The sequence below is a fragment of the Ptychodera flava genome, chromosome 11, assembly GCF_041260155.1.
Source record: "Ptychodera flava strain L36383 chromosome 11, AS_Pfla_20210202, whole genome shotgun sequence".
NCBI lineage: Eukaryota > Metazoa > Hemichordata > Enteropneusta > Ptychoderidae > Ptychodera > Ptychodera flava.
The window spans coordinates 18,791,567-18,803,808 of record NC_091938.1 but is presented as its reverse complement, the minus strand read 5'-3'; the positions used below and the strand labels follow the sequence as shown (position 1 = coordinate 18,803,808).

Below are 12,242 nucleotides of genomic sequence, written 5' to 3'. Positions count from 1 at the left end.
CTGGAAAAGTCGACTTACACCTAAAAAGTTAATATCCTCGATTTTGTCTAGTTTGAATAAAAGTAAGATCCCAACAACATATTAAGAAACAAAGCAATCAGATAAGGGACACCTTTTATACACCTAGGATGTTAACAGGTGATGGAAAATGGATGACCAACAGACGACGGCCATCAAACTGCATCAGGCAGGCACCTACGGTTCTACGTAAGCTACCACATCAATGACAGCAGAGCTTAAAAAATGACAGCTCTCTGCTTGGTAAATGTCAAAGGCAACACCAATAAATGTAATTTTTTTTTACTTTATCAGTATGTAGGCACTGAAATTATGGTCTGAGGTTTGTTCTGAGATAAAAGTATCATTTCAAAGGGGATACATTCTGATACCATCGGTGACAATGATGTGATGTCGTTGTATGACACCGCGCTATCCAGAACACTACTTAGGCCACCGAAATGCTCTTTCACTGAAATAAGGCCAAAGTAATTTTACAACAAATTACATCTCGGCGTACCGGAATAACAAGTAGCACTTGACATAAACAGTGTCTTCTATTCAAGATTTATCCACTCCAAGCTCCTCAAGACTCTTCAAACTGTTTGGCTTGAAATGTCACAAAATGTCAAACTCCTTTCACAGGCAATGAGAAATCTTTCCACTGATTCGTTTGTTCCCTTTCTCTTTCATTTGAGAACAAAATCCCGACTTAAAATTACATTTCAAAACACGAACTTATGTGATATCTGTGGGTCAAATCCACTGCCATCATTCAAAGATGCAAAATTCAATTTTGATAAATATTTCCTAGATGAATAATAAAACACTGAGGAAAGATACAATCTGAAGTATTAATTCTTGTGACTTACAGGCAGGAAATGAAGGCTCTCTACCTGTAATGGGGATTAGCAATCACACAAACACGATGATGCCATCGTATCAGGTAATATCTCCGTTGCTGGCTCTTTTTATATGCTTTTACAGTGTTTGCGATCGGGAGCTGATAGCAGCGAAATTTAGTTTCAAACAAAGGAGAATTCTGAATACATGTGCGGTGTCTGATTTGTCAATATTTGAGTTATCGACAGCTATCTCGGTCTATTATCACATTCAAGTTATCAGCATAGGTGGGCTGATACAGAAAAATGAGAAATGAGAAAGCAAACAAATCAACAGCGGACACACCGTCCATATATCCGCAGCTTCTTGTGGACGAAAAGAAAAGTAGCATTTTCCAATAGAATGTGACTTTCAGGACACAGCAGCCATTTATGTGACAAACAAACAGTTAACATGAATGTTATTTGCGGGTGCACTGTGATTTCTTTCAAAGGAAAATACACAGCATACATGTATGTACATTTTAAATATATACTTCAAGAAAATATCTCCTATACAATGCAGTCTGTTTATGCTACAAAAGCACTGATTTATTACGGTACCGACTTGAAAATGACAATGATACATCAAACTTTCTGCAGAGCAGATACAATCTCAAACAAACTATCAGTGGGTATAAATTTGAGGTATTGATATTTGATTTGTAGAGCAATTTGAAAATCTTTTGATATTAAAACCAATATCATATCAAGATCAGTGCTGAAAGACACCAGTCACATAATTTAAAACAAAAAATTAGGACATTCATCAACACAGTTGAGACCATTGCTGATCCTTCCACGTCAACAAGCAGAATTCCATCTCTGTGAACATCACTCGTGTTTTTCATACAGATTATTTTAGTGGTATCAAACCTGCCCTTAACCCCTTAACCCTTTCAGTGCCTCAGTCAATTTTTGTCGAACGTAAATTTTGATAATTTTCTTTTCAAATCTTGACTATTTTTTTTTTCAATTTTTTCAAAAATTTTGTTCAAAAATTGTAGTCAATGAAAAGTAATGTCAATTTAGTCCAAAATTATCAAACAGAGTTACAAAAAATTCATAAAAATAGGTAAAATGTTGCACTAGAATTTTAGAGGCCAAAATTACAGCGCTAAAAGGGTCAAATACAAAATTTCCATTTTTCTCTAAATTATGAAACTAGTCAAGTCTTCTGAACCCTTATCATTTGCTTGCAAAGGACAGTGCACAAACATGTACAACATAGTACAGTTTGGAATATATTCTAACATGTACCAGTTTTAAACTTCACTTTTAAGTTTTATGGTTGTGTATTTCGCCATGCATCCATGCTCAGAATTTACAGCAACAGTTCTGAAAGCCCTATTTATGCATTAATTTCGTCCATCAATTCAAAAAAAAAACATTACGAATCATCAGTTTTCTGAGATAAACTCACTTGATGTTAGTGCAACATGTTGGTACATGTGCAAAAAATTTTATCAAACATGTAAAAATAATTACAGGCAGGATTGGTAAAGAGTTCTCGTAAGCAACCATTGGCATAGTCTTTCAGCTAAGTATAAAATAAAAAAAATTAACTTGAAACAAAAAATAAACCACATGATATCACCAGACAGTTACATTTTCTCTTTGATTTAAGGAAGCATGCACCTCAAAAGGGAAAGACTCACACTTTTGTTCAAACTTTCCTCAATGAAACTTTCAACCATTCTCTTACCAAATCAAGAATAAAATTTTGGGGTCACCATGCAAAATTTGGTACTAGAGAGACAAATTACCTAAGATTTCTTGATATTTGAAATTGAAAATGGATACCATCCCTGTCTTAACTTGAAGGGGAAAAAATGAAATTTTTCCATTTTTGAAAAACTAAAACTGTGAAAATTTTCTTACATCGAGAGCTTTAAAATGAGCCCCCACAAGTTGTAGATCAGAAAAGTATTGATAAAATTTGAGAGTCGGAATATCTGTCCCGAGGCGCGTACTGCCTTTCGCTCATGCAGGGAAAGGAATACAGAGAATATTGCTTACAATTTAAAATCTATGTGGTGACCTTTGCGGGAAATTGTTCATCCTGTTACAATATGAATTCTTAGTAATGATATTTAAGCAGAACTCCCGTGGTGCAAAGACATTCAATATGGCCTACTTGTGGTTCAAGAACTCGGCATATGCATGCATACAAGTTTTCTGAAAGATTTCTCGAGGAATTCAGGGCTTGAATTTGAAAAATGAAGAGGGTCATAAAATGGTCACTCAATGACCTTGTTATGGTACTGCACCTTAAAATTTTATTAATTTACATTTTTTTTGCTATATGGTAAAAGTGGTCGTGCACGAAATTAAAACAGGATTTCATCTCTCTGATATCTGGGATGTGTATAAGCAATCTTCAGCCTGCAACTAGAAAGATTTTTATTTCAGCCAATGTCATATCAGTAAAATTCCAGAGTTTTGTCATACCTCAATCCAACCATCACTAACAAATATCACAGTACTTGAGATTACCCACAATCCAATGCGATTTGTATGGTACATACACATTTACTGCTTCAAGTAGTTAGGCAATGTTGGTTAAGTATAAGTCTAAAATTGTGTCGTGCCTCAGTTCAACCACCACTAACAAATATCACTTTGCACGCAAATGGGTAAGCCAGTTGTATCTATTTTGCCAATATATGAAAGGACATAAACCCTATTGAATGAGTGTAATGAAGAAAATTCACGTTAGCTCCTACTAAAGAATGACCATCCATATTATTGGTCATTTCAAGCTTGCAACAGAACAAGCCACATGACTGTGACTTTTTTCCTCCCTTTTTTTCCACTCTTCTCACCGGATCATCTCCAGTCCTCATGAAAAAAAATCTCATTCTCAATATCATATTAGGAATCTAATGTTTATTAAAATCTTTTTTCTAGTTTCAGAAAAATTTAGCCCAAATACTTGGATTGGAGTTTTAATAGAAATTCCAACATTGCAAAATCCATCCTAGATAAATAAAAGAATGCAATCACTCGATTTCAGAATCTCCTGTTCTGTCTAAACCAAGTGCATCCTGTTAACATCAGAATTACTCAGAAAGACAGGTCACCAGATGTGAGGAATATGCATCATGTAATTCGAGGTCATAATGATCAGGATTTGAAATTGGCAGAAATTTCTCGTGACCAGTAATAGCGCACGTTCTGTGAAGCAATACTTTTCATTCATACATCCTCAAAGTTTGTTGACAAATCATTTTCAGACGGCTGGCATCATCACTAAAAATCATAGGAAGTGGTCAATGAGAAAATGCATTAAAAAATTATTTTTTGACTCAAGCTGGGAGCTTTCAGGAAAGTTGATGTTCTGATAATCAAGCTGTGATGGCTCTCAGAGCTTACTGGACATAAAACAAGATTAAAGAATGCTGCTCTACATTTGATAATGACCAGTCCATGACGTTTCAACATTTTTTTACTATCAAATTTAACGACATGGGTCAATTTAAACAAAGCTATAGACCCACGGATAAAGTTGTAATACGTGCACTACTGTGAAATGTGTAAGTAAAAATGTTTGTATATATGTGTGCGTAATGTGTCTGTCAGTGTCTGCCTGTATGCGTACCTGGTAAACATGTTTGCAAATTTTTCTGTATTTGTCCATCCTCCTGTGTATATCCCAATAGAAGATAAAAACACTCAGAGACAACAAAGAGAAGACCATTGATATAGATAAGCCATTTCTGATCAGAGAACTCGACAAAACTGCACAACACTGTAGAATGAGGAAGATTCTCAAAGTCTTAGATATTTTTGTGAATGATATGCCACAATTTTGATCATTCCCACAAAACATGTAGAAATCATTCCACTTCACCAAATGAGATATAAAAGATTACGGAAAGAAGGTTGACTGAGATAATCTTATTTTTCAGCTTTTTAAATCCTTAAATCTAATGTTCAATCTATATATATTTACTCGAGCAATCAAAATGAAAAAAAATCTCTGGATGATTGCAATCTGCCTTTTCATCTCAAACTTTTTCTGGAATGGCATTAGGACACAATTTTAAAATTTTGATCCAATTATATTTCTTCCCCTCTAAAAGCTTTCACATCGGCTGAATTGGGTTTCTGCGATGATATATTTAATATTGTCAAATTGAAAGCCACTGAAAATTCCCAAAAGAATTGAATATTAAAAGCAGTCATATGAATCAGCCAGCATGAAAGCGGCTTTCTCATTTAAATTTTGAAGACTATTGACAACGATTAAACAAAGAAACTCGGCAAAAGCAGAAATAGGTTGCACATGACAATGAACCGTTCCTTTGAAATCATCCGCAATTAATTATGAAGATGTATTATGTATAAAAAATTGCTGCTGTTGAGTCTACCTTGTTCTTTGTCTTAACTTCAGCATTAATAGTATTCAGCCTGGAACAGTGAGAGTTTGCTAGTGTACCTGCCCTGGTAAAAAATTATTCACATTTAATAATGGAATATTGAAGAACTCTTATGAAAAATTTACATTGTACAAAGATGAAATATTAATGATGCCGAGAGGTTTGTATCAATCAATGTCAGATGGCAAAATATGACTGACAATTTGTGCTTGTCCCAGTTTCAATTTCTTCAATTCAATTTTCTGCTTTTCTACTTGTATTTTTCAACTTAATTTATATTTTTTTCCAAATTTATTTTAAAGGTCTGTCGCGCACTGGTTTGGTTTGGTTTCAAAATTCAACAATATTTTTGGTTGACCTATATTGAATTCGTGAACGTGACTTTGTATCTTTTTAGGAGTTCAAGGTTTAAATGTGAATAGCTACGATCACAATTAAATGTTTATTTCAATTCCGCACCAGTATATACGACTGGATGTTAGCTACATTCAACTCTTCAAAAAAGTTTTTCTTTCAGCTGTGTGAAAACCTGCAAAAAATACACTTGAGAATGGAAAAAATCGACATTCAAATACACTGACCTCAATCTGAAATATTTATGTCGAGAATGAGTTCATTTCAACTGTTTAAATGATTTATAATTCGACGGGTCAAAAAAAAAAGGAATAGCGTTGACACACTTGTGCTGCCTTTGACAAAGCGCGAACGACGAAAATTGCTGCGAGCTTCGAAGCGACAATATTTAATCTTGCGACTGAAGTATGATGTAACTTATTTGCGGTGATATTTTTTCGTCATGGCTAGTATATGAACACGCTACAACCCTTGCCCACTTTGAACTCTAGCACTATATCACACAAGTGTAAAATTCGAAAGAATTTCAAAAATTCTCGCCCTGGTATTTATTTAATGATACGACCTACGAGTCAGTTGAGGCCTCGATCAACTGCTGCCGTAAACTGCGTACGAAAACTGTATTTGGTAACACTGTGGCAAAAACACAACCGATGCTCCGGTGTATAATTTAGCTGCTTACACGCTCGTGCGAGGAGGCTATTTTTCAACGCATAATTTAATTTTCTTGCAAATGGCTGCAAAGGCAGCGATGAAAGGGCAATTATTAAAACGGCGCAGCTGAACCAGAAAGCATCAAAAATGAACGTTTGCTTAAAAATATTGAGCGGAGTTATCCAGAAAATCGACGGGAGTCTAAAAAAGCTAGATTACGATAACGTCCACGCTTAAAATAAATTGTTTGGAATGTTTTCTTTTATCTTACGCTTCATAAAAGTGCATTTTAGCTGCAAGTTGCGATCTTTCACAGCGCACGACCTCATTTTGACATATCCCCTTTTGTCAGATTGAATGGGAGTCGGCAAAACAGGTGAACTGCATCCGACTTGTGGAGGCGGAAAGCAAGGAAAAACTTACTCTTAGATCAGCTTCGGCATGGCTCTTCACGTGTACATTTTCAGAAGCCGTTGCACTTCATTTTGGGGAGAAAAGCAAACAAATTTCACATCGCCGAACTGACAGCAACCCCAGCGTCCGCCATCTTGATAAAAATTAATGTTTACATTCGAGTAAACGCTGGGGGCGTGCTACAAAAATAATTTGCAGCCTCGCTGAAGAGTTGAATACACAGACTCCGCCTACGTACTCGGCCTAGGTCTACACCGCCGTATTGTCACTTTCTGTAGCAGCTAATGCGCCTGGCCTCCGCGGTCATGAGTGTTCGACGGTAAAAGTGTTGCTCTCCGTACAATCAGTGTCTTCTCATGTTTCTCACGACAATGAGTCTGAAACAGAAAACAGAATGAATCAGTAGGTTTATTCTCTAATATGTAAGTCCCTTTGTGTGCAGTGTCACTCTACCAGAAAGCCAATATTTCCAAACCTATTACAAGACTTCGAATCTTTAACGTCTGAATAATTCAACTTAAAAAAACTTCAGTATCTCTGACAATGAATTTACGGCGTGGCTAACAAACACTAATGCAACAACACGATACCGGTACTCGGTGTATAGTCTGAATGAAATATCAAAACAAATGAATAATAAACAATAAATACACTAAACTCAAGTATTAATGCTATACCTCACTGGTTTTTCAATTGATATTTAAATCGCTTTTGTTTGGATTAAATTCCATTTTTCATTCATCTTTCAGATTTGCAGATATCTATAACGACACCTTCTGTTTACTTGTAAAATAGGAAGAGTGTTTCATTAATTTGCTGAGGGCCGATCACAAATCGTCGCAAAGTGATCGTTTCGTCGAATGTGGACGTCCCTTCAGAAATTCCAAGAATCCGAACTCGCAATTTAGCAATTGTAGGGACTCTTGGATAAATAAATTTAAAACGAACGCTTTCCAAACTTAGCTCATTGCGTAGGGGTGAGGCTTAACTCTATTTCGATTTCTGTGAGAAAATTCGCACCTATTTGTGACACGGCCACACCATGGAAATGATTTATACGACTATGATAAGGGAGCGTTCAGTTTTTACGGCCTGGGGGGGGGCCCGGCAAAATCTTGTCGCCGGTGTTCAAAAAAAATATAGACCCCCCCCTGCATTTTTTTGTGAAAAAAAGATGACCCCCCCCCCTTTGTCAGACGAAAAAATTGATGACCCCCCCCCCTGAAAAATAACCAAAACCCATATGTCAAATTTACCCGCATGGTTTGGATTGAACTCCGGTACGCGGGCGCACTTTATTCGATGCCAGTGCACAAACTTCTCAGCCACATCCATTGAAACGTCTGTTAATTAGGACGACTGTAAGGCAATTTTTAACTTCATTTCCACAGACAACTTATGTCCATGGACATTGTATAAAGTAAACTTTATTGGAGTGGTTCGCCAAAGGCAGCCCTCCGGTTAAGAGGGTCATGGGCCATTACGTAAAGTCAACTTTATTCTAGTGGGCCACCAAAGGTGGCACACCGGTAAAGAGGGTCAATCATGGCCATTGCATGAAGTAAACCTGATTGGAGTGGGCCACCAAGGCGTCTGCCCGTTAAGAGGGTCATGGGTAATACATAATGTATATTTATTGTAGTGGGCCGCCGCAGGCGGCCCGCCGGTAAAGAGGGTCGATCATGGCCATTGCATGAAGTAAACCTAATTGGAGTGGCCGCCAAAGGCGTCTGCCTGTTAAGAGGGTCATGGGTAACACATAATGTATATTTATTGTAGTGGGCCGCCGAAGGCGGCCCGCCGGTAAAGAGGGTCGATCATGGCCATGGCATAAAGTGAACTTTATTGTTGGTATTATGTTTTTGAAAATGTGGTGACCCCCCCTTTCCTACCAGTGAAAAAGCGATGACCCCCCCTTTGCAGATTCCAAAATTATGATGACCCCCCCCCCTGGATTTTGCCGGGGCCCCCCCCGGCCGTAAAAACTGAACGGTACCTAGCTTACCAGGCTTACTATCCTTCAGGTTTTGTTTGAGATAAAAACTTGTCATGCGGCCAACAACAAATTTGTCACGGCTGGATAAAGTTTGAATAGTTTCGTAGTGGAATATTTGCACCTCCAACGTTCGCTCAGGGAAGGCTTAGGGGTCGTCGATTAGACCATAAAGCTTGCGCACTATAAATGTAATTCCATAATCTTGGTATGCACGTCCCTCCTCCCTCCCCTAAAAATGAAACTTGGCATTGGCTCCAGAAAAACTGTGCTGGTTATTATGTATGGAGAATACCAACCTCCGGCTGTCTTCAACGCATGCGCATTGCGGAAAATCTTCATAATTAACAACTTTACGTTTATACCACAGGGCCTCATAAGTGCCTATTTAAGTCAATATTACAGCGTTTTTCTTTCTTTTTAATGTTACAAATAAAGCTGGAGAGCACAACATTTGTGTAGCTGTCTTTTGTGTAGCTTGTATTGGCATGTATAGTGCGCCCTCAATGGGGAATGTGATCATATGTAAATACGACCTTTAGTTCCGTGACCTCTAGCCAATTCCTCTGGCCATGCCTTCTGGCCACGTGTACAGACGTCGCTGTGTTTACTGTGGGAAATTAGTACAGTAAGCATAGCGAGGGCAGGGCAGGAAGTAGGCATGGCTAGAGCCGGGCCTAGAGGTCACGGAACTAAAGGTCACATTTACGAGGACGCACTATACATGCCAATACACGCTACACAAAAGACAGCTACACAAGTGTTGTGCTCTTCAGCTGGATTATTTGTAACATTGAAAAAGAAAGAAAAACGCTGTAATATTGACTTAAATAGGCACTTATGAGGCCCTGTGTTTATCTTTTTCAACGTTCTCAGTATTCTATGTGCTTCTGTAAGAGTTCAAATGATGTTTTTTTTTTATTTTTAGGTTTCGGGCTTTGTGTCCCATATTTTCTCGATACGCGTAAGGGATTGGTCAGTTTCTTCGGCCTGTAGGGGCGGTGGATTCATCACCAGGGGGGGGGGTCACCCTGTTTTTGTCTTACCATGTTTTTGAAATGCCCAATAGGGGGTCAGTGTGTTTTTGAATTTCCACACAGGCTCATCATTGCCTAAAATGCATCGTGTCTGCCTCAAATTTCATCATTCAGTTGCATTTTTCGGCGCGCCCGGGCGCGTAACTCTAATAATCAGACATATTTTTCAGCACGCCCAACTTTAACATATTAGGCATACATATATCAGAGATATCTGTATGTTCAATATTTTTCAGCATGCTCTTCGAGCGCATTACTTTAATATATCAGTCACATTTTTCAGCACGCCGTTCCTGTGCATGACTTTAATATACCAGACATATATATCAGAGATATCAGGATGTTTTATAATTTAATTTTGGCTTAAGTTCGATTGACTTAAAAAAAAAACTGACGTGAAATATCGTTTTTACTATACAAGTTGTTTTGTCAGCAGCAGCTGAACACGAAGAGAATTTTTTTTTCCTTGTCAAATTAATTTTTTGATGTAGCGACTCAACGAAACTGTATGAGAAAAACGCAAAGAAACACTGCCGGTAGTTTAGTTCTCAGGTGACAAGATAGCTGGTTGGAGCAGACTCCGATGAAGATGTTAAAATGTCTGCATGATGACATGCAGAGAATCTTCACTATAAACGACATTTTTATGAACTATAAGCCATGAATAATATGAAAACACTATATTCCTTATAATATACATTTCTTAACCATATAAAACGTTTATTTTTCATGATGTATTTTATTGTTCTTGGCAAGCTTAGACGATTCATTAGTTGTAAACTTTCATGTCGCTCTGTTTGCAAAAAACAGTTTCTTCCTCTAATGGTGACCGTAATTTACAAAGACATAAACATTCGATCCCGCCCGTGAATGTCAAAGGTGAACGGGATTAACTTGATCCCGGGTATCAAGTCCCTGGCCTTTAACACATTCTTTACATTTAGGGCCTAATACATTTTTACACGAAAGGTCTGCGCGAAATACATTCTAAGATCGGGGCTGGGTCTAGATGGGCTTGCACGAAATACATTCTTTACATTTAATACATATTTTACATGTTTTATATTGGATAAATGAAAGGTCTGCACGCATTACATTATAAGCTCGGGGCAGGGTCTAGATGAGCTTGCAAAAGTTCTAGATGGGCGAAAACATTCCTGGCACAGCGCTGCAGCGTACATTACTGCTGAGCGATGAAGTGTTACATAATTAAATTGTTATTCAGAACCCATTCACACACATGCCCACGCCCCAGACGGCCCCTGTAATGTGTATTTCGTGCGGACATTTTTTCGAAGAAATGTATTACTTGTACATAATGTATTTCAGGCAAGGCCCGCCTATACTTACGACGAGGTCCGATCGTCCCTCCCGACCAAGCCTTGATAGTTAAGTGTGTAAAGAATGTAATTCGTGCGTACCTTTCATGTAAAGAATGTACTACATGTAAATCTTTTGGTAGCTCGATGATTAAATGTAAAGAATGTAAAGAATGTAATTAGTGCAGACCTTTCATGTAAAGAATGTATTACATGTAAAGAATGTATTAAATGTAAAGAATATATTTCATGCAGATCTTTCATGTAATAAATGTAAAAAATGTAAGCTTATCAAATGTAAATAATGTATTTCGCGCATGACCGGCCCAAACTCCCGAAGAATGTATTTCATGCAGACCTTTCATGTAATAAATGTAAAAATGTTTTAAATATAATATACGTATTTCGTGCAGACCTTTCGTACAATAAATGTAAAAAAGTGTATTAAATACAAAGAATGTATTTCGTGCGAATATAAATGCAATAATCTAAAACGTGCAGAATTCTTGACTACTTGCCATGGATGTTGGAGTATAGTTCGGACATCATTTTATTTGATGTGATCATTCCAGATGAAGGCATATATTGTTCTCCGACAGGTACTATATTTAATTGCAACATGCCTGCAACAAGCATCGAATTGAATGACTGGATACACAAACATCTCAAGAAATTTAGCTCTCGTTAGTTAAGTACCCACTGAAAAAAATTTCAGTTTCACGCATGCCAATTTGAAACACACATATTCACATCATTCGGTTTTCATAAAACTAGAAATCCAACACACTGTAATTCACCGTTATCACGATGGCTAAATCAGGATATTTACCACCTGGAAATTCCCCATCCATCAATCAGGATTCAGGAACGAAGTTTGGGAGAGTTTGCGATGGGTTTGATGTCCCGCCATGACTGTTCTACAGCCGTTTCATCCATGATACAGAAATGCTGTCCCCTTTTTTCTGAGTGAAGCATTTTAACCTTCTGCGAAACAAAAGTTCCTCCCTCAAACGCGGGCGTTGAAATTAGTGACCTAATGTGACAAATCCCTCTTAGCGCAATTCATCGCAAGATGCGAGCTGAATTAGTATTCACACATGCAAATAACAAGAATGACTTTCGGTGTCAAAATTTTTTGCTAATATTCTTTATCCATATGTGTACTATTCGTGTACCTTGCAGTATATACCCAATCCTTTATTTTCTCGTAA

At 37.5% G+C, this 12,242-nt stretch overlaps 1 protein-coding gene across 1 annotated transcript in view; it reads right to left on the bottom strand.

Annotated features, from left to right (window-relative positions):
* Positions 1-6,827, bottom strand: part of LOC139143710 (uncharacterized) — a 62,689-nt gene extending 55,862 nt beyond the window's left edge. The window contains exon 1 of the mRNA XM_070714245.1: positions 6,692-6,827. The gene's annotated coding sequence lies outside the window, so the exon portion shown is untranslated. The remainder of the gene's footprint in view (positions 1-6,691) is intronic.
* Between the last annotated feature and the right edge of the window lie 5,415 nt (positions 6,828-12,242).